The sequence below is a fragment of the Saccopteryx leptura genome, chromosome X (assembly GCF_036850995.1).
Source record: "Saccopteryx leptura isolate mSacLep1 chromosome X, mSacLep1_pri_phased_curated, whole genome shotgun sequence".
Classification (NCBI taxonomy): domain Eukaryota; kingdom Metazoa; phylum Chordata; class Mammalia; order Chiroptera; family Emballonuridae; genus Saccopteryx; species Saccopteryx leptura.
This window is the reverse complement of record NC_089516.1, coordinates 80,429,331-80,449,064: the sequence shown is the minus strand read 5'-3', so window position 1 is coordinate 80,449,064 and position 19,734 is coordinate 80,429,331. Positions and strand designations below refer to the sequence as shown.

Genomic DNA, 19,734 nt, shown 5'->3' with positions numbered 1-19,734 from the left:
ATCAAAAGCATAAAATGGCTCTGGCCGGATAGCTCAGTTGGTTAGAGCATCATCCTGAAGTGTAGAGGTTGCCGGTTCGATCATCAATCAGGGCACAGACAGAACAGCTCGATGTTCCTGTCTACCTCTCTCCCCCCCTTCCTCTCTCAGTGAAATCAATAAATAAAAATTTAAAAAACAAAACAATTTTAAAAAGCATAAAATGAAGGAAAAGTGTAAAAGAGAAAACAGAAACAGAACAAGGGCAATAAATAGATAATAATAACAAATTAGTAGTCACTTTGAATGTCAAAAGTCAAAATGTACCAGTTACAAGATGTAAGTTATCAAAATGGACCAAAAAGCAAGACCTAACAATATGTTATTTTTAAGAAACCCACTTTAAGTGCAATGACACATACAGATGAAAAGTAAATGGATGGAGAAGGATGTACAATGCTAACACTACTCAAAAGAAAGCAGTAGTAGCTATGCTATATTTTATTTACTTATTTATTTATTTATTTACTTATTTTTTGTGACAGACAGAGAGAAAGAACAGAGAGAGGGACAGATAGAGACAGACAGGAAGGAAGAGAGATGAGAAACAAAAATTCCTTGTTGGGGCTCCTCAGTTGTGCATTGATTGCTTTCTCATATGTACCTTGACCAGGGGGTTACAGCAGAATGAGTGACCCCTTGCTCAAGCCAGCAACCTTGGGCTGAAGCTAGTGACCATGGGGTCATGTGTATGATCCCACGCTCAAGCCAGTGAGCCCGCGTTCAAGCCAGATGCACCTATGCTCAAGCCAGCAACTTCTGGGTTTTGAACCTGTGCCCTATGCGTCCCAGTCCAACAGTTTATGCACTGAGACAGCAACAGGTCAGGTTCAGAGTAAGAAAAGTTATCAGACATAAAATGGGCATTGCATAATGATAAAGGGATCAGATCTTCAAGAAAACATAATGATTCTTAATATGTAAGTGTCTAACAAGAGTTCAAAATACAGAAAGCAAAAACTTACAAAACTGCAAGGAGAAACAGATGAATCCACTATTATAGTTGGACACATCAATGATCCCCTATCAGGAACTGAGAGATCTAGCAGGCAGGAAATTCATAAAGCTATATTTGAACTCAACAGCACCATCAATCAACTGGATATAATAAACATCTACATGCCTGACCAGGCAGTGGCGCAGTGGATAGAGTGTTGGACTGGGATGCGGAGGACCCAGTTTCAAGACCATGAGGTCGCCAGCTTGAGCGTGGGCTCATCTGGTTTGAGCAAAGCTCATCAGCTTAGACCCAAGGTCGCTGGCTCGAGCAAAGGGTCACTCGGTCTGTGAAGGCCCACGGTCAAGGCACATATGAGAAAGCAATCAATGAACAACTAAGGTGTCACAACAAAAAACTAATGATTGATGCTTTTCATCTCTATCCATTCCTGTCTGTCTGTCCCTATCTATCCCTTTCTCTGACTCTCTGTCTGTCTCTGTAAAAAAACAGCCCTGGCCGGTTGGCTCAGCGGTAGAGCGTCGGCCTAGCGTGCGGAGGACCCGGGTTCGATTCCCGGCCAGGGCACACAGGAGAAGCGCCCATTTGCTTCTCCACCCCTCCGCCGCGCTTTCCTCTCTGTCTCTCTCTTCCCCTCCCGCTGCCAAGGCTCCATTGGAGCAAAGATGGCCCGGGCGCTGGGCATGGCTCTGTGGCCTCTGCCTCAGGCGCTAGAGTGGCTCTGGTCGCAACATGGCGACGCCCAGGATGGGCAGAGCACCGCCCCCTGGTGGGCAGAGCATCGCCCCTGGTGGGCGTGCTGGGTGGATCCCGGTCGGGCGCATGCGGGAGTCTATCTGACTATCTCTCCCTGTTTCCAGCTTCAGAAAAATGAAAAAAAAAAAACCACAAAAAAAAACAAACAAACATACATCTATAGTCCTGGCCAGTTGGCTCATTGGTAGAGTGTCCACCCAGTGTGTGGAAGTCCCAGGTTCAATTCCTGGTCAGGGCACACAGAAGAAGAACCCAACTGCTTCTCTACCCTTCCTCCTCTTCTCTCTCTCTATCTCTCTCTTCCCCTCCCCCAGCCAAGGTTCCACTGGAGCAAAGTTGGCTGGGGAGCTGAGGATGGCTCCATGGCCTCCACTTCAGGCACTAGAACGGCTCCGGTTGCAACACAGCAACACCCCAGATGGTCAGAGCATCGACCCCTAGTGGGGATGCTGGGTAGATCCCGTTCAGGCACATGCAGGAGTCTGTGTCTCTCCCTCCCTGCTTCTCACTTTAGAAAAAAAAATGAACCAGGGTCTGCCAGATTAAAAGAATGAAACTCCTATTTCCAACACATCATTGGAAATAATATTATGTATGCTTTCTTCCAACCTCATACAATGAGACAGAGCAGAGCAAACATCTCTAACCCTCTGGTTACTAAGTACTATTACCAAGGAAGACTGAAGAGCTAACAGTCTTCACAGAGAGTTTCAACACTAACATCATCAGTATCTAATGCAAACACCTCAAATAAGGTATACTGAGGAAAGCCTTCATATAACCACAGCAAAGTAGAAATTATTTTTTGTAAATAACTCAATATGACCCTGGATGTTGGCTCAGTGGATACAGCATTGGCCTAGTGTATGGATATCCTGTATTCAATTCCCAGTCAGGGCCCACAGCAGAAGCAACCATCTGCTTCTCCCCACCTACCATTCTCTCCCTCATGCAGCAAGCGGCTCAAATGGTTCGAGTGTGGCCCCCAGACACTGAGGATAGCTTGCTTGGTCTGAGCACAAGTCTCAGGTGCTAAAAATAGCTCATTACTCGAGCATCATCCCCAGATGGGTTTGCCGAGGGGATCCTAGTCAGGGCACATGCAGGAGTCTGCCTCACTATCTCCCTTCCTCAAATAAATAAATAAATAAATAAATAACCGAAGGTAACTAACTGAAAATGACTAGCAGAATTTCCTCAAAGGATTGTTCCCATAGGCAACTATAATATTAAATCTTGCTATTTACTAATTAGCCAATGTTAATATGACTACTTTTTCCATAGAAAAAAATACCCCACCACTCCTTAGTTTCAATTAAGATGCTCAGATAAGAAATAATTAAATAGTTCAAGATCTTATTTGAAAAGAAAGTGCAATTATGTGCATAAGTTTCATTTAGCATACTGGGTGACTTCTCTGTCCATTCTTCTCTTTTCTGTCCACTTCTGTCCACATTGGGGTCCCTGGGCCCAAAGAGCTCAGCAGCAGCAAAGCCAAATGCTTTGTCACTAGCCTGTTTTTCCTCTACCAACTATCACACATCCCCATGTATAAGAAACACCCACGTATAAGACACACCTTAATTTTGGGTCCTGAAATTTGAAAAAAAATGTATTACATAGTTATTAAACTCAAGTTTTATTCATCATAAAATTCATACAACTCATCACTGTCAAAACTCCCATCCATTAGCTTGTCCTCATCTGTGTCTGATGACGAATCACTGTCTTCATATATTGCCTCGTCCTCAGTTCCATCTATGGCATTTGAAATGCCACACTTCTTAAATGCAAGTAAAAAAGTCTACAACCACTGTACAAGACGCACCCAGTTTTTAGACCCAAATTTTTTTGAAAAAAAAGGTGCATCTTATACACGGGGAAATATGGTACTTGCAATCTTTGTTCCTTCTACTTTATTCCTTCTGCATTAACCAAACTTCCTACCTCTGTTTGAGTTAGTATAGCTTTGTGATAAACCAGTCGAAAATTCAGCACAAAACAATCATTTTACTTTGCTCTCAGATTCTGTGCTTCAGGAACTCAGAAAGGTACAGCAGGGAAGACTTTGTCTATCTGCTCCACAATATCTGAGGCCTCAGCTTGGAAGACTCAACAGCTGGGGCTTTGATCATCTAGCAGGGGTCCCCAAGCTTTTTACACAGGGGGTCAGTTCACTGTCCTTCAGATCGTTGGAGGGCCGCCACATACAGTGCTCCTCTTACTGACCACCAATGAAAGAGGTGCCCCTTCCGGAAGTGTGGCGGAAGGGAGGGGGCGAATAAATGGCCTCAGGGGGCTGCATGCGGCCTGCAGGCCGTAGTTTGGGGACACCTGATAGAGGTATTTTCATTCATGAGTCTCCTGGTTGATGTTGGCTATTAGTGTTGTAGCGAAACCAGCGAGAGTATACAGACATTCTCCACACCAAAGTTCAAATTTAAAGGAGTCTTTATTCAAAGCCAGTGACCTCACAGAGACCTAAGTCATTCAAATCATGTGGTTCAAAACACAGTTGGAAGTCAGCTTTTAAAGACAAAATTACAAAAAAAAAACAAAAAACAACACAAAATTACACACTGATTAGGGAAGAGGGAGGAGGGGGAGCATTGCAGTAAAACAAAGCTGTGAAACAAGCTCTTTTACAATGTTTATCTATAAGATTGATTCAGGGAGAAACACTCTGGAAACATCTGCAACCTTGCAGAACTTTCCCAAAGCTACAGCCTGGAAATCAGCCTCAAGACCAGGGTTAGGGAGTGTTAGAAAACAATGCAAGTTCTTCTGAAAGTATCTTTGTTTTAGAGAAAGTAGGTTCTGCTAAAAGTTACTTATGCTAAGAGCCTTTCTTTACTACATTTCATTAGCTAGAACCCAGTGGCTTTATAGGTGGCCTTCTAGGGGCCTGGAATTTCTCAAAGAATGGCAGCCTCAGGGTAGTCGGACTTGTTACTCGGTAGCTCCGGACTTGAAAGGTCAACATCTCTGCAATTAAGGCAGCAGCTGCACTGCCTTTCATGGTCTAGCCTTCGAAGTCAGAGTCTCATTTATCCCTGTCCTATTGGTTAGCAAAACAGAAGTCTGTCCAGATTCAAAGCAGAGGGGACATCAACCATGCTCTTCAATGGAAAGGAGGTAATGCCACATTATAGAAGAGGGTATAAGATGAAAGATAGACTTGTGGCCATCTTTGAAAAATACAATCTGCTATATGCTTCCATCTACTTCTCTTGGCCTAAGGATATTCTGTTCTTATTTTTAAAAGGGAAAACAACCTCAGGAGACTACTATTTTTACTGAGGCTCCTAAATTCTGTTAGAAGGTAACCATATGCTATCATCCACATGCAATCCCCAACCTTTCCTGTTCAGCACATCTGAGTTATTTTTATGCTATATATGGCTTCTGGGAGAAAGGGAATTTGGCCTCTTACAGGCTGCTGGACCCCAGTACTGATCACTCTAAGGAAAAAGCAGCCACTGACATATGGGAGCTGGACTCTCTCTCTCACAGGCCTTGATGTTTTCCTAGTGAACATGAACACTTTTGCAGATCATCAACATCACACAAAGCTATTATGTGACCAAGTGATCAAGACAAAAGCAAGACCACTGCACAATCATGTCTGAAAATAGACAAAACATAAACTTTGACCAAATCACAAAAATAACCAAGCATCCTATCCTGGCTAATAAAGACTGCTGCTACTTTGCCAACTAACCTCCTAGTTTACCCTCTTTCTAAATAAGATTCATTGTACCCAATCACAGAATTAACCCATATATACATATTTCAATATAAATAAATATATTATTACTTCCTAACAGAATCCAATCCAGAGCAAAAACTTGCTTCTTTAAACCCTCCCCCACAATACACCTAATACAAGTCCCAATTCCATAATAAATCCTTTCTAACACCTCTGAGATGTGTCCCCAATTTCCCCATGGTGTGCCTTCTCCCTACATGAACTGACTAATCAACCTTATTTATTCAACCACAGGCAAATGCCTGGTGGTCTTTGGTTATAGGGCACTGACAACTCCTCTAAAGACCTTGAAATTAGAGAACATATTTCTGCCAAGGTCAATTCCAATCTCCTGAACTCCAGCTTTCAGTCAGACTTTGTTTGGCTCTTTTATAATGCAGTTTTGAAAGACAGCTATAAGAATTCCTTAGACTTCCAGAAGCGATGAAAATGTCCCTATTGTTACACACATACACACAAAAACAAGATTAGATCTTCCAGGTTTCCTCACCACCTTGTCAAGTGCAGACAGGTTACCGTGATAACAGTGGCAATAGCTGCCCTGTCCACAACACAGTCATAGGACCAAGGGGTAACCTGGTTGCTTACATACCGGTACTTAAACCTCCATTGTGGGAAAAGCAATAGGCACGCACCTGGCATCTGGCTCCTCAGCTGCAGATACCAGATTCTAGAATACAGATTCTGCCTCTTCCTCCTAGTGAGTTCTTCATTTTTCTCTAATCTTATTTTGCAAAGAAAAAAAATGTGACATTATGATAATTACTCTTTCCCTCTCCTTTACAGTTTTCATTCATTGATTTAAGAACTCTCAATTTCAGAAAAACTGTTTCAAATAAAACAATGACCTCTCATAGCCTCGGGGTTAGAGGCGCCAGACCTGTAATGCCACTCTACTTCAGTTAGAGACACACACTAATGTAAAGTTGTTTAGGGGATCAGCTGTCGCAAGGAGGAAATGTGAATTCAAACAATCCTGTCTGAATTTTAATTCTGGAGTGATCACGTGTTTGCTGTTCTGACATATATGGCCCAAAACTCTTCTTTAGCTTTCATCTGTACACTCTCAGCGTCTGTGAAATATTGAGTGTTCAAGCAAGAAAATTAAATCATTCTTACTTAGAAATCACTTAAGACACAGTGATGCATAGTTCAAACACAGGTTTTTTCCCCCCTTTTATCTCTCCACATTTCATAGAAAATTATCCTGTAAGACTAGATGCCTATTAAATAGAGATGAGTACTGGTTTAGAGGGGGGGAAATGTGGCACAAGTAGAAGTGAGAGGCTCACCAACTGTCACAATCTGATTAATACTCAAGCGGCATGTGTGTGCTGAGGGGGTTTAGCACAGGCTATCCTAAAGTATTAAACCATGACATACTGAGTATCTTAAGATGATGGAATCTGAGAAAACAGTAGAAGCAGGAAGGTCATGTCCACTGCCTGCCCCCATTCTCCCTTGAAACAGGTCATGAAACAGTTATGTGGGAGGTGCCCTCCCTATACCCAGGAGAAAGGAGCATCTTTCTCTCTGTAGACAAAGGGACAACTAGAAGAATCCTAACAAACAGGCCTTGTTAATCTTCCTCCAGTTTACTACACTTGCCTCATACTTTTTAACCTCTCCTATTCCTTCCATTACTACTGTCTGTCCACTCTTCATCAAACCTAGTATAAAGTATTCAGGTTTGTATGAGTCTTTATTTCCTTATGAAGGCTCCTGTGTCACATAAAACATTAAATATATATCTTTTTCTCTCCTGTTAATCTGTCTTTGTCATTTTAATCTTCAGACCCAAGTCTGGAACCCTAAGAGGGTCAAGGAAAACAATTTCCTCCCACGAGTGTCCTGCTGACTCCCTTGGAATGTGGATGTAATCGATCTTTAGATTTCTGAAACATCTAGGTTATTGGCCATCCGAGCATCTTCCTGGCCCCTGAAAAGGTTCATAATAGACCCAGATGAGTTTGTTTGGACTTTTGTATATGTTTTATGTATATCTCCATGTTTGGTTTTTAGGTTTTATTTTGTAACTGGCCTGGGGGTAGATTTGGAATCCAACAATGACAGGGGTCTAGAATGATTAGTGACATTTATGAAAATGTCTCCTGGTCTTTTCTGAACTCATAGGAGGCTTTGGAGGATAGGCAGAACTGTGGACTGCCACCTTTTTTTTTTTTTTTTTTTTTTTTTTTGGTATTTTTCTGAAGCTGGAAACGGGGAGAGACAGTCAGACAGACTCCCGCATGCATCCGACCGGGATCCACCCGGCACGCCCACCAGGGGCTACGCTCTGCCCACCAGGGGGCGATGCTCTGCCCCTCCGGGGCGTCGCTCTGTCGAGACCAGAGCCACTCCAGTGCCTGGGGCAGAGGCCAAGGAGCCATCCCCAGTGCCCGGGCCATCTCTGCGCGCTCCGGGAGGGGAAGAGAGAGACAGAGAGGAAGGAGAGGGGGAGGGGTGGAGAAGCAGATGGGCGCTTCTCCTGTGTGCCCTGGCCGGGAATCGAACCCAGGACCCCTGCACGCCAGGCCGACGCTCTACCACTGAACCAACCGGCCAGGGCCTGACTGCCACCTTTTAAAAGACTGTTTAGGCTAATCCCTAAAGAAAGGTTTCAAATTAAACCCGGACACAATACTATTTCTGTTTCCCTCAGTGCTCTAGAGTGAATTATTTCTTCTGAGAAAGAAGGGTTTGACTGAGGGTGAAAAAACAAACCAACCCTAAACATCACCTCTTCATTCCATGTTAGCTAGATTTTCCTGTTTTTCGTTTCTTTTTAACTTCAAAAAAAATTATTACAGAAATGAGGAACACCTTTGGGGGGGGGGGATAATGACACAAGTGAGGATGTGAGTTCCACTACAGACAATTAGCTACTTGTATATAATTCATCAAGATATCTGAAAAGAAAATAGCTAATTTTTAAAAAATAATTTATGGTAGAAGGAAGTCTGACACTTATGAGTGAAGAAAAAACAGAAGCAAACCTTGCTTATTGCAGGCCAGGAAGATTCACCTTTGCTCATCCATTCAAAACATACAAACAACAAAAACAATGCCATTTTATTTCATATATCCTGTGGCTTGATTCAGGCATGTCTAACCTTTAGGAGTTTGCCTAGTCTTTCTTAGAGATGTCCTTTCTAGGTTACTAATGTCAGTTCTGTTTAGACCAGTACTCCAAATATGGTCCCAGAACCAGTGTATCAGCATCTCCTGGGAATCTGTTAGAAATGTAAATCTGGGGGCCTAGCACGTGTGCATGCGCACACATATGCGTGTGCACACATACAAGTGCTGAATCAGAAACTTTGTGGTCAAGGCCCAGCAATATGTTTTTACTATTATTATTATTAGCGAGAGAGAGAGAGAGAGAGAGAGAGAGAGGGAGAGAGAGACAGACAGACAGACAGGAAGAGAGATGACAAGCATCAATTCTTCCTTGCAGCACCTTAGTTGTTCATTGATTGCTTCCTCATATGTGCTTTGATGGGGGTGGGGAGCTTCAGCAGAGCCAGTGACCTTGGGTTCAAGCCAGTGACCCTGTGCTCAAGCTGGTGAGCCCGCGCTCAAGCCAGATGAGCCGCCTCAAGCCAGCAACCTTAAGATTTTGAACCTGGGTCCTCAGCATCTCAGGCCAACTCTCTATCCACTATGCCACTGCCTGGTCAGGCAACACCAAGTAATATGTTTTTAAACAAGCCCTCCAGCTGATTCTGATGCACAGGAAAGTTTGAGAACCAACGACTTAAATTGTTTGCTACACTGTTGTTTCTCTGGTACACTAAGCATCAGGTTTGATGATCAGAAGTTTGAAAATATTGCTTAGTATTCCAGGTGGATACACAGTTCCCTGCTGTGAGCTGAGTTTTCTGGAAAACCAAAGAGTGGCACAGAAATGTTTCCGATGTACAGGTCAAAGAACCCTTGCATCCTGTTCTGTAGAGCATGCAGACTCCATGTGCAAGAGGAGGCCTTGCTCTTGGATAAGTCTGACTCTTTAGCAGGGGTCTTGAAGGTGCCACTTTAGTGGAACAATACCCTCACCAGGAATAAACTAGTTTGGGTCTTGAGTGCTATGCAGGTCTCCAGGTAACTGTACCTGAGCCAAGCAGGGAGGGAACGTGCCTTAGAGAAAACTGCACATAGTTTTGGCCTTCTTATTTTATTCTCAATATACATGTCTGATCACTCCATCAAAGACCATTCCAGATTGCATATTCAGGTGAGTTTGGTGGCCTCTAGTAGGTTTTCAAAAACACTTGATGTATAATCTCTATCTCCCTGTACTGTGATTGCCTACCTCCAAATGCATAGTAGCTAACAGGCTGTAAATGTTGAGGATAGTGGTTGTCTAATTTCTTTTCTCATCTAGGCCTCTACTGCAGTACCCAGCACAGAGCAGGTACTTGGTAATTTGTTAAAGGGAATCAACCCATCAAAAGTAGAATCTTAAACCAAGGGCCCAATAAAATCATCCCAACTACAATTTATACGCGGTGGTGCCCAGCCGACAACATATTTATGCCCCCCTAATTTTACCCTTCATTCATCTGTTCGCTGTGTTCCTCAACTCCAAGCAACTAGAAAAATTCACACATCTCAAAGACAACACCTCCACAACACAGTTACGCTCCTCCTTCCGTCACAACGTCATCAACGCTCACCGCTGGGTCGTCAGTCTCTCAAGTCCCAGTACTCCTCACCCACTCTAATATCCGCGCCGCTCTCCCTGCGAGGCTGGAAGAAAGACAGGCTTACGCGTTCAGCCCACAAGCAGTGCTACAAAGCTCTGTCTCCTCTGCTCTCCCAGGGGTGGCGACGGCCCCTGCCTTGCGTCCTCGGGACACAGCTGTGGCCAGACCCCACCCTGCCGGTGCTCCAACTTGGAGTCGGTCATAATAGAAACGCGCACCGGATATTTCCCAGGCGTACACGGGAGTGAGGTGCAACGGAACTCCCACAATTCTCTTCGTGATGACTCTCCAACCCCTCCCACAACCCAGACGCATTAACGCCTTCAGGGCTATGTTCAGATTCTCGTCGACCTTGTTCGCAGATTGCATGGTTCAAAAATCCTGGCCACTTATCTGTTAAAAGACTCAAAAAACCATGCATATCTTAGCTATAGCCATCTATTAAACCTTTTTCTCAATAGGCTTGTAAAGAGACCAATCATTTTTAAATAGGAGCTTAACTTGTTAAGCAAATTAACATGAAGAGTTTATAATGATGCCTTTAAGCTTCCAAATCAAACTCTAAATTTGCAGTTTCTGATTGTTCACCTTGAACCTGGACTCCTTCTACCCTCCATTTCTCCTGATAGGGTATCAATATAGTATACTATATATGTGTGTGTACATATATAGTATATTATATAGATATACACACCTATACATATATATGATTGCTAGTGCACCATATGTGACCTATTTCCTAGATTGTCTTTAGCACCCCCACCCAGGAATGCAGGAGAACTACTGAAGCTGGACATTCCCATGCCCCCTGAGGAGATGACCTGAGCCCAAGAAGCAATAAAGACGGTGATTAGATCGGAATGCCACAAAGAAGAAATTACGATTCCAAGAACTGGCCATCCTGCTTGATGACTCTTACAATGCCGGAAACCAGCTATCCTGCTTTATGATCAACTGTATGTTCCCCACCCCCACCCCCGCCACTGTACTAACCTCACCTGAAAAAAGTATATAATCAGCCCTCACATCTGACATTGTAAGGCAGGCTTTGGGCTAGGATATGCTTCCAGTCTTTTCGAGTTGCTGGCAATCTTGATTAAAGATGCCTGTTTTGAACCCCGGACCAGTTGTAGTCCGGTAACACTCATCTCCCTTTGGTTCTTGTCTGATTATTTAACTACATACCTCACTGATTAAGAACACAGACTTTGTAAACCTGGCTTTCTGGGTTTGAATTTCTACCACTATACAAACAGTGGAATCTAGGCAAGTAATTTAAGCATGCTATTCCTTGGCTCCCTCATCTTTAGAACAGGTATAATAGCAGTAACTGTTTTCACCAAAATCCCATATCAGGGGTATGTGGGAAAAATAAACTTTATTCAAATGAACAGTTTACAAACTGGGAAAACAAAGAATCTGGTAGGAACCAAAAGTGCACTTTGAAGAGAAAAAGGGGTGTCCACCTGTGAGGAAAAAAATCTGTGGTTAGGCTTGCTTGCTGGTTTCCTGGCTGCAAGCACTTTGCAGGATTAGTGCATGAGCACGTAGCAAAAAGCCACATGTGCGTCTCTATGAAAAGCTCTGGGTGCTTTCCTTCCGTGGTGATTCTCTCAGATCGCTCTCCTGCCACTGTGCAGTGCGGTTCCGGGATTCCCTCCGTCTCCACCATGAGGGGTGGTTTTCCTTTGCTTATTCGCTCACCCATGTCTGTGAGCCTCCATTAAACAGGGATAGCCTAATACAGGGGTCCCCAAACTATGGCCCGTGGGCCACATGCGGCCCCCTGAGGCCATTTATCTGGCCCCCGTCGCACTTCCGGAAGGGGTACCTCTTTCATTGGTGGTCAGTGAGAGACGCAAAGCATGGCATCGCTCACATACAGTACTACTTCCAGTGACGTGGGATGCACGCCTCACAGCTCCAGAAGCACGTCACATCACTTGTTACATCTAGCAGTGACAAATATGGAACTGGACATTGACCATCTCATTAGCCAAAAGCAGGCCCGTAGTTCCCATTGAAATACCGGTCAGCTGGAAATGCTGAGGTTACCGGTTCGAAACCCTGGGCTTGCCTGGTCAAGGCACATATGGGAGTTGATGCTTCCAGCTCCTCCCCCCTGTCTCTCTCTCCTCTCTCTCTCTCTCTCTTTCTCTCTCTCTCTGTCGCTCTCTCTCCTCTCTAAAATGAATAAATAAAATAAAAATTAAAAAAAAAGAAAAAAAGGAAAAAAAAAACAGTAAAAAAGAAATACTGGTCAGTTTATTGATTTAAATTTACTTGTTCTTGGCCTGACCTGTGGTGGCGCGGTGGATAAAGCGTTGACCTGGAAATGCTGAGGTCGCCGGTTCGAAAACCTGGGCTTGCCTGGTCAAGGCACATATGGGAGTTGATGCTTCCAGCTCCTCCCCCCTTCTCTCTCTCTCTCTCTCTCTCTCTGTCTCTCCCTCTCCTCTCTAAAATGAATAAATAAAAAAATAAAAGAAATTTACTTGTTCTTTACTTTAAATATTGTATTTATTCCTGTTTTGTTTTTTTACTTTAAAATAAGATATGTGCAGTGTGCATAGGGATCTGTTCATAGTATTTTTTATAGTCTGGCCCTCCAGTGGTCTGAGGGACAGTGAACTGGCCCCCTCTGTAAAAATTTTGGGGACCGCTGGCCTAATGCTTTCCTGCTCATAGTTCTTCTACTCAAATTCAAGGTGAACTGGCCTGGCCTTGACCACCAGCATTACACCACCTTTTATGGAAGAAGTTGGGACTTGGTTCCTGACCAGGCCATTTTATGCAAATTAAGAATCCAAATCTGCACAGTCTGATTGGCCCAAATAGCACCGGTTGGCTTTGCACATTCTGATTAGTTGTTATAGAGCTGCTCTGATGGGTCTGTATAAAGGGAAATGATGATATAGGTGCACAGTTTCCACTGGACTGCAAAAATCTCAGTCCTACTGGTGAAAATACATTGCAGGAACTCTGTTATAAGTATCAGCTCTGCCAACAGATGCATGGTCTAAGAGGATGGCCTCTCAGTCTGTGGCCACTTTGTGAAATGCAGCGTGCTTTTAAAAGTTTCCATGAGAGCAGCACCTAGGACATTGCCTGGCACAGTTCAACCGTCTATTGAAACAGAAATTATAATTAGGGCTCCTAGCTTGGTGTTTCTGGCCCTCCACAGCCGGGACCTTTCACAGCCTCCTGGGTTCCCAGCCATCTCGAGTGGGCTAGCTGGCCTAGGCCGCAGCGGGCATTTCTCTGTACTGCAGTCGGCGGGGCCGAGTGCACACTGCTTGACTGATCCAGCGGTTTCCTCTGGAGCAGTGATGCTAATTACCTCTGAGGCCCGCAAGTTGGGCTCAGCGCTACTGACATTGCAGCAGATGGCACCCCAAGAGGACTAGAACATCTACCTAAAGAAGGCTTCGCGTGCTCAGCATCCCCAGACCCGGGCTAGGCTGGCCATACCAGAGACTGGGAGACAGCAGGATTCAGCGTCGCTACCAAGGCCCAAAACTTGATAGGTTGTAGCTCTTAAGGATCTTCCTGTAAGTGATATAAGCATGTCATTATGGTTCCTCCCTGGAAAGCAAACAATAAATCCATTCATGTGGACAAAGCAGAAGAAGAGACTGTGTGTGCGGGAGTGAGCGGTGGAGGGATTGAGTAAAGAAGGACAAAATAGAGAAAAAAACTCATGGACACAGACAACATGAGTGGTGGTGGTGGTGTAGGAAAGTGCAGTAAGCGGGGATAAATAGTGATGGGCAAAGACTGGACTTGGGGAGTGAACACAGAATAGGGTGTACAGAGACGTGTTGTAGAATTGGGCACCTGAAACCTGCATAATTTTGTTAACCAGTGTCACCCCAATAATTCAACTTTAAAAATAAATTTCAGGCCCTGGCCGGTTGGCTCAGCGGTAGAGCATCGGCCTGGCGGGCGGGGGACCCGGGTTCGATTCCCGGCCAGGGCACATAGGAGAGGCGCCCATTTGCTTCTCCACCTCCCCCCCTTCCTCTCTGTCTCTCTCTTCCCCTCCCGCAGCCGGAGCTCCATTGGAGCAAAGATGGCCCGGGCGCTGGGGATGGCTCCTTGGCCTCTGCCCCAGGCGCTAGAGTGGCTCTGGTCGCAACAGAGCAACGCCCCGGAGGGGCAGAGCATCGCCCCCTGGTGGGCAGAGCGTCGCCCCCTGGTGGGCAGAGCGTCGCCCCCTGGTGGGCATGCCGGGTGGATCCTGGTGGGGTGCATGCGGGAGTCTGTCTGACTGTCTCTCCCCGTTTCCAGCTTCAGAAAGAAAAAATAAATAAATAAATAAATAAATTTCAAAAAAGAGGCCAGGAGAATCTAAAAAACAACAAAAAAACCAGAATATGAAGATGTCCTGGAGTTTAATTCAGCTATTACTTTACTTAACCAAAAAAAAAACAACCAGGACCTCTTGACTGTCCTGTGGTTGGTAGTTTTGAGTAACCACACACTATGGACATGTCAATTAGGGAAATGGAAATTAAATGTAAGCCTAAAGTGGGTTACATGAAGAAAAAGCCAGACATCAGCAACAGTAGGAGGACTATCCTTGTGGACTGGTTAGTTGAAGTAAAAGAAGAATATAAACTACAGAATAAGACCTGGCACTTGGCTGTTGAACTACATTGATAGGTTCATTTTCATCTATGCATGTGTTGAGAGAAAACTTCAGTTTGTGGGCACTGCTCCTATGCCATTGGCCTCAAAGTTTGAAGAAATTTATCCCCAGAGCTGCAGTTTGTGTACATTACAAATGTTCTATACAAAGAAACAAGTTCTAAGAATGCAGCACCTTGTTCTTAAAGTCCTTGCTTTTAACTTCACTGCAACAACAGTAAATCAGTGTCTTACCCAGTACTCTTTGTACCAGCAGCCTGTGAACTGTAGTGTTTTGGAGAGAGTTAAGTTTGACAGACGCTGACCCATCTTTTAAGTATTGCCAGAGTGGCCTTTCATTTAGCACTCTACACAGTCACAGGAAAAAGTTGGCCTGAATCCTTGGTACAAAAGACTGTGTATACCCTGGAAAGTTTGAAGCCTTGTTTCCTGGACCTTTACCAGACCTACTTTCCTCAGGGCACTACAGCACATATAACAGTCAATCAGAGAAAAGTAGAAAAATTCCAAGTATCGGGGTGTTTCTCTCTCATCCCAGCAGAGATACTACACATGTGACAGTGGAAGACTGCTTTTGTTTTCTAATATTTAAATCACTCAGAGTATTTGGAGTACAGTTTTTATCTTAGTTTTTAATTGTACAATAATTTCTGAATACAAAAATTATAGTCAAGTAAAAATTGTGGTATCTGAAAAAAAATTATGGTATCTGTTGCTTTTTAAATGGTTTTACTTTCTATAGCTTTTGTACATGTAACTACCTTAGATGTGTGGCTAATTTGAAGTGGTTTCATTGAAGTATTAATGATGCCAGCTGTCAGGATAATAAGAATAAATTGAGTTGGAAAAATTATAATTCTTGATCTTGATGGAGCTATCTTCTCCGCTAAGACCTTCTAGAATAATAAATAATAAGTGATAATGGTTAACATTTGAGCACCTATGGACCTGGTACTATGTTAAGTACTCTAAACCCATTTTTGTTGTTATTTAATCCTCACAATTATTGGTGGTGATTACAAGTATTATCCATACCTCCTTTCCTCTCCTCTTTGTTTTTCTAAAGCAGTTAATAAAATTCAGATCACTGAGACAGCAGATACCTCAATAACTTGCCCATGACCACAGAGCGAGTAACAAATAGAGCCAAGACTTAAACTCACATGTGTCCTGTGTCCTGGCCATTCTCAAATATCACTGAGAAAACAGCCATCGATTAATTTTTTTTTCTTTTTTTTTTTCTGGTTTTTACTTTTCTTTTCTTTTTTCTTTTTTTTTTTCTTTTTTGTATTTTTCTGAAGCTGGAAACGGGGAGAGACAGTCAGACAGACTCCCGCATGCGCCTGACCAGGATCCACCCGGCACGCCCACCAGGGGCGAGGCTCTGCCCACCAGGGGGCGATGCTCTGACCCTCCAGGGCGTCGCTCTGCCGAGACCAGAGCCACTCTAGCGCCTGGGGCAGAGGCCAAGGAGCCATCCCCAGCACTCGGGCCATCTTTGCTCCAATGGAGCCTCGGCTGCGGGAGGGGAAGAGAGAGACAGAGAGGAAGGAGAGGGGGAGGGGTGGAGAATCAGATGGGCGCTTCTCCTAAGTGCCCTGGCCGGGAATTGAACCTGGGTCCCCCGCACGCCAGGCCGACGCTCTACCGCTGAGCCAACTGGCCAGGGCCTAATTAATTATTTTCTATTGTTCTTTTTCCCCCCCCTGAGTTGCCTCATTGTCCATGCAGGAAATCTAGGCTCTCTTTCCAGCCAGAAGGGCCAAAGACAATAAAGCAAGGGTCTCTGCCTTGAAGGCTGGCAGCAATGGAGATGACTAACATAGCAATCAGAAGAACCAACTCCTTTATTGTGCCCCACTGTGCCACACAGGCCCCATTACAGCCTATACTGCCTAAGGGCACCAGTGACAGAGTTGTAGGATACTTCTTTCACTCCACCATTCTGCAAAGCTTGTATAGTATCACAGATTTTGCTTGTTTTAGGACATCACAAGAGACCCTTTAATATATTATTCTGACTTTAGCCAAAGTGTTAGTAATTACCACATTAGCAGTTCATAGAACCAGATATTTCTACCACATCCCAAGAGCACAGGGATATCTCCTCTTTCACATATTAAAACCAAAATATCTCCTTTTTTTCTTCAGAGACTCTAGTACCCAGGGTCTTATTATTCGTGTGTGTGTGTGTGTGTGTGTGTGACAGAGACAGTGAGAGAGACAGAGAGAGGGACAGATAGGGACAGACAGGAAGGGAGAGAGATGAGAAGCATCCATTCTTCATGGGGCACCTTAGTTGTTCATTGATTGCTTTCTCATATGTGCCTTACCCGTGGGTGGGGGTACAGCAGAGCGAGTGACCCCTTGCTCAAGCCAGCGACCTTGTGCTCCAGCTGGTGAGCCCACACTCAAGCCAGATAAGCCCACACTCAAACCTGTGACCTTGGGGTTTCGAACCTGGGTCCTCTGCATCCCAGTCAGATGCTCTATGTCTATCCACTGCACCACCGCCTGGTCAGGAAGGTCTTGTTATTCTTGCTGCACAATCACCTACTGCTACTCCTCACTTATCCTCAGGCAGTCCCCAGTGGTGTTTTCAGGTGAAAGGCTGGTGATGGTGAAAGGACTGGGGAAGAGGAGGAGGTAAACACCCCAGTTTGCTGATCTTAAACCAAGCACTGCTTTGTCCCCATTCCTGTGCCACTTTTGTAGCTCCCTAACCTTCTTCACTCCTCCTTGGCACTTCTGAGTCCATTACCTTGCACAACTCTGGGCTTGAATTCCACAAGAATCAAAATTGTGTCTTTTTCCCCCAACACTCAACAATAGCACATATATCTGGGTTTGGTCTTACTTAAAGTAGAAAAGCTAAAAAAAGAAAAAGGAGAAAGATAAACATAAGAAGGTTTTCTAATTCATTTCCCTGTATTTCTAGCTGTCAAACTATTAGAAAATATCAACGTAGTGGTAAAGTTGTGAGAAGATCAGTTCCAGAGGCCAGGAAAGACAAAAAACCTGTGCAAAGCAAAAGTGTTGACAGGGGAAGAAAAGCAGACAGGGGTGCATTTAGGGCCAGTAGAAATAAACAAAGGGGGTGGTGGGAGGTTTGGGTGCAGATCTCAGACAGAAACAAGAGACCCTGCCTTTCCAGCTCCTTTCACTCTAAACCTGATATCCCCATTCCAGAGACTTCATCTGTCTTCAGTTTTCCTAACCAACCAGGTTCTTTCACTGATGGAAAAAAATCATGGAAGCCACCACCAGTTGCTAATGCTTAGCAAAGAAAGTAGGTAAGGGGAGGGGAGAGGATATTCTGAAACCCAATGTTAGAAAGGGAACTGTTTTCCCAATATTCCTAGTAGTTTTCATAACATAGTTTTAGCAAACATATCACATGTAGTTTGAGTGTTCAAGTTCTGCAATGCTTTCTATGGTATGTTTCAGTTATATGTTTATTAAGTGCTGATCTGGAGTCTTGATGCCCTTGACAGTGCTTGCATATTGTAACGTGCACACACTGCACCAGTCTAGGCTCCCTTTACAAGGCAGATGGACCTACCCCTCAGCAGCTGTGGGCACTGGTTGCTAATTACAGCTGCTCCCTTCACTGGAGAATTGCACTCTTCAGAATAAGAGCTTCAGTACTCAACATCCCCACTCCCCACACAGCACTGTAACCTGCAGTAAATGACTGAATGCTGAGAGTACATAATGTCAGTCACCTTGCCTCGAGGTAAACCAATTTTATCTCTAAATCCTACTCCAGCACTCCTTGTGGGATTGGGCTAAAGTTGGTCTCCAAATGACTTAGTGTTTTTTCCCCTCCCCTATCCTGTTTCCCTCATGACTCAACCATAGGACCCAAACTTGTCTGAAAAACCTTTTATGGGCATATTCAAACACATTCCTTTTTTTGTGACTTCTGGTAATTAGTTCCTTATTATTTTTATTTATTTACAAATATTATTTGTATATTATAGCTTATTTTTTAAAATGTGCTATTTATCAGACTGTATTGATCATATTCTCCCTCCAAAAAGAAATTCAGATTATAGAGGGCATTTCAATTGGTTGCTTTTGATTTTCCCCCAATGTAAATTAAATAAAATTCTCTATTTCACAAGAAAACAGTATTAATTAAAACTTTCTACTGATGTGAAAAATGTTGGTTGTTTCCGAATATCCCTTTCACTATTAGTCAAATAAATCACAATATTTATAGGTATTGTGTGGTAAATTACTTGTGTCCAAGACTGTCAATACAGTGTAGGAAAGACTACTATATTTACTTGCTTAACACACATATAGACTGAAGAGGAGATATGACTTTCCTAACTTATCAATAGCAATGGTTAAATGAAGGTTTGGTAAGAGCAACTGAAGAATGGTGAAATAACATTCATTTAAAATTTTAAAGTATTTAAACATTAGGATGAATAGAATTACACAAAGGAACAACATATTTTTATTTTCTTTCCAGGAATAAGAAGAAATTCAGCCTGACCTGTGGTGGCGCAGTGGGATAAAGCGTCAACCTGGAAGTGCTGAGATCACCGGTTCGAAACCCTGGGCTTGCCTGGTCAAGGCACATATGGGAGTTGATGCTTCCAGCTCCTCCCCGCTTCTCTCTCTCTGTATCTCCCTCTCCTCTCTAAAATGAATGAATAAATAAATAAATAAAAGAAAATAAGAAATTCATATGAGGGAAAGTATGTAAATTTTATTTTAATAGTGCCCCTTGGTCAAAATTTTTTTGGCCATCAACCTTTAATGGTTCCCATAATTACTTATGTTTAATGCCACATCATCCATTTCTAATCAAAAGTGCATTTTTAAGTTCATCATCCAGCTTT

General features: G+C 43.7%; 1 long non-coding RNA gene and 1 pseudogene across 1 annotated transcript in view; one reads left to right on the top strand and one right to left on the bottom strand.

Moving 5' to 3' along the window:
• LOC136386046 (uncharacterized) overlaps positions 1-19,734 on the bottom strand; it is a 394,494-nt gene that overhangs the window by 32,118 nt on the left and 342,642 nt on the right. The window lies entirely within an intron of this gene.
• LOC136385979 (cyclin-A2 pseudogene) lies at positions 14,595-15,470 on the top strand (annotated as a pseudogene).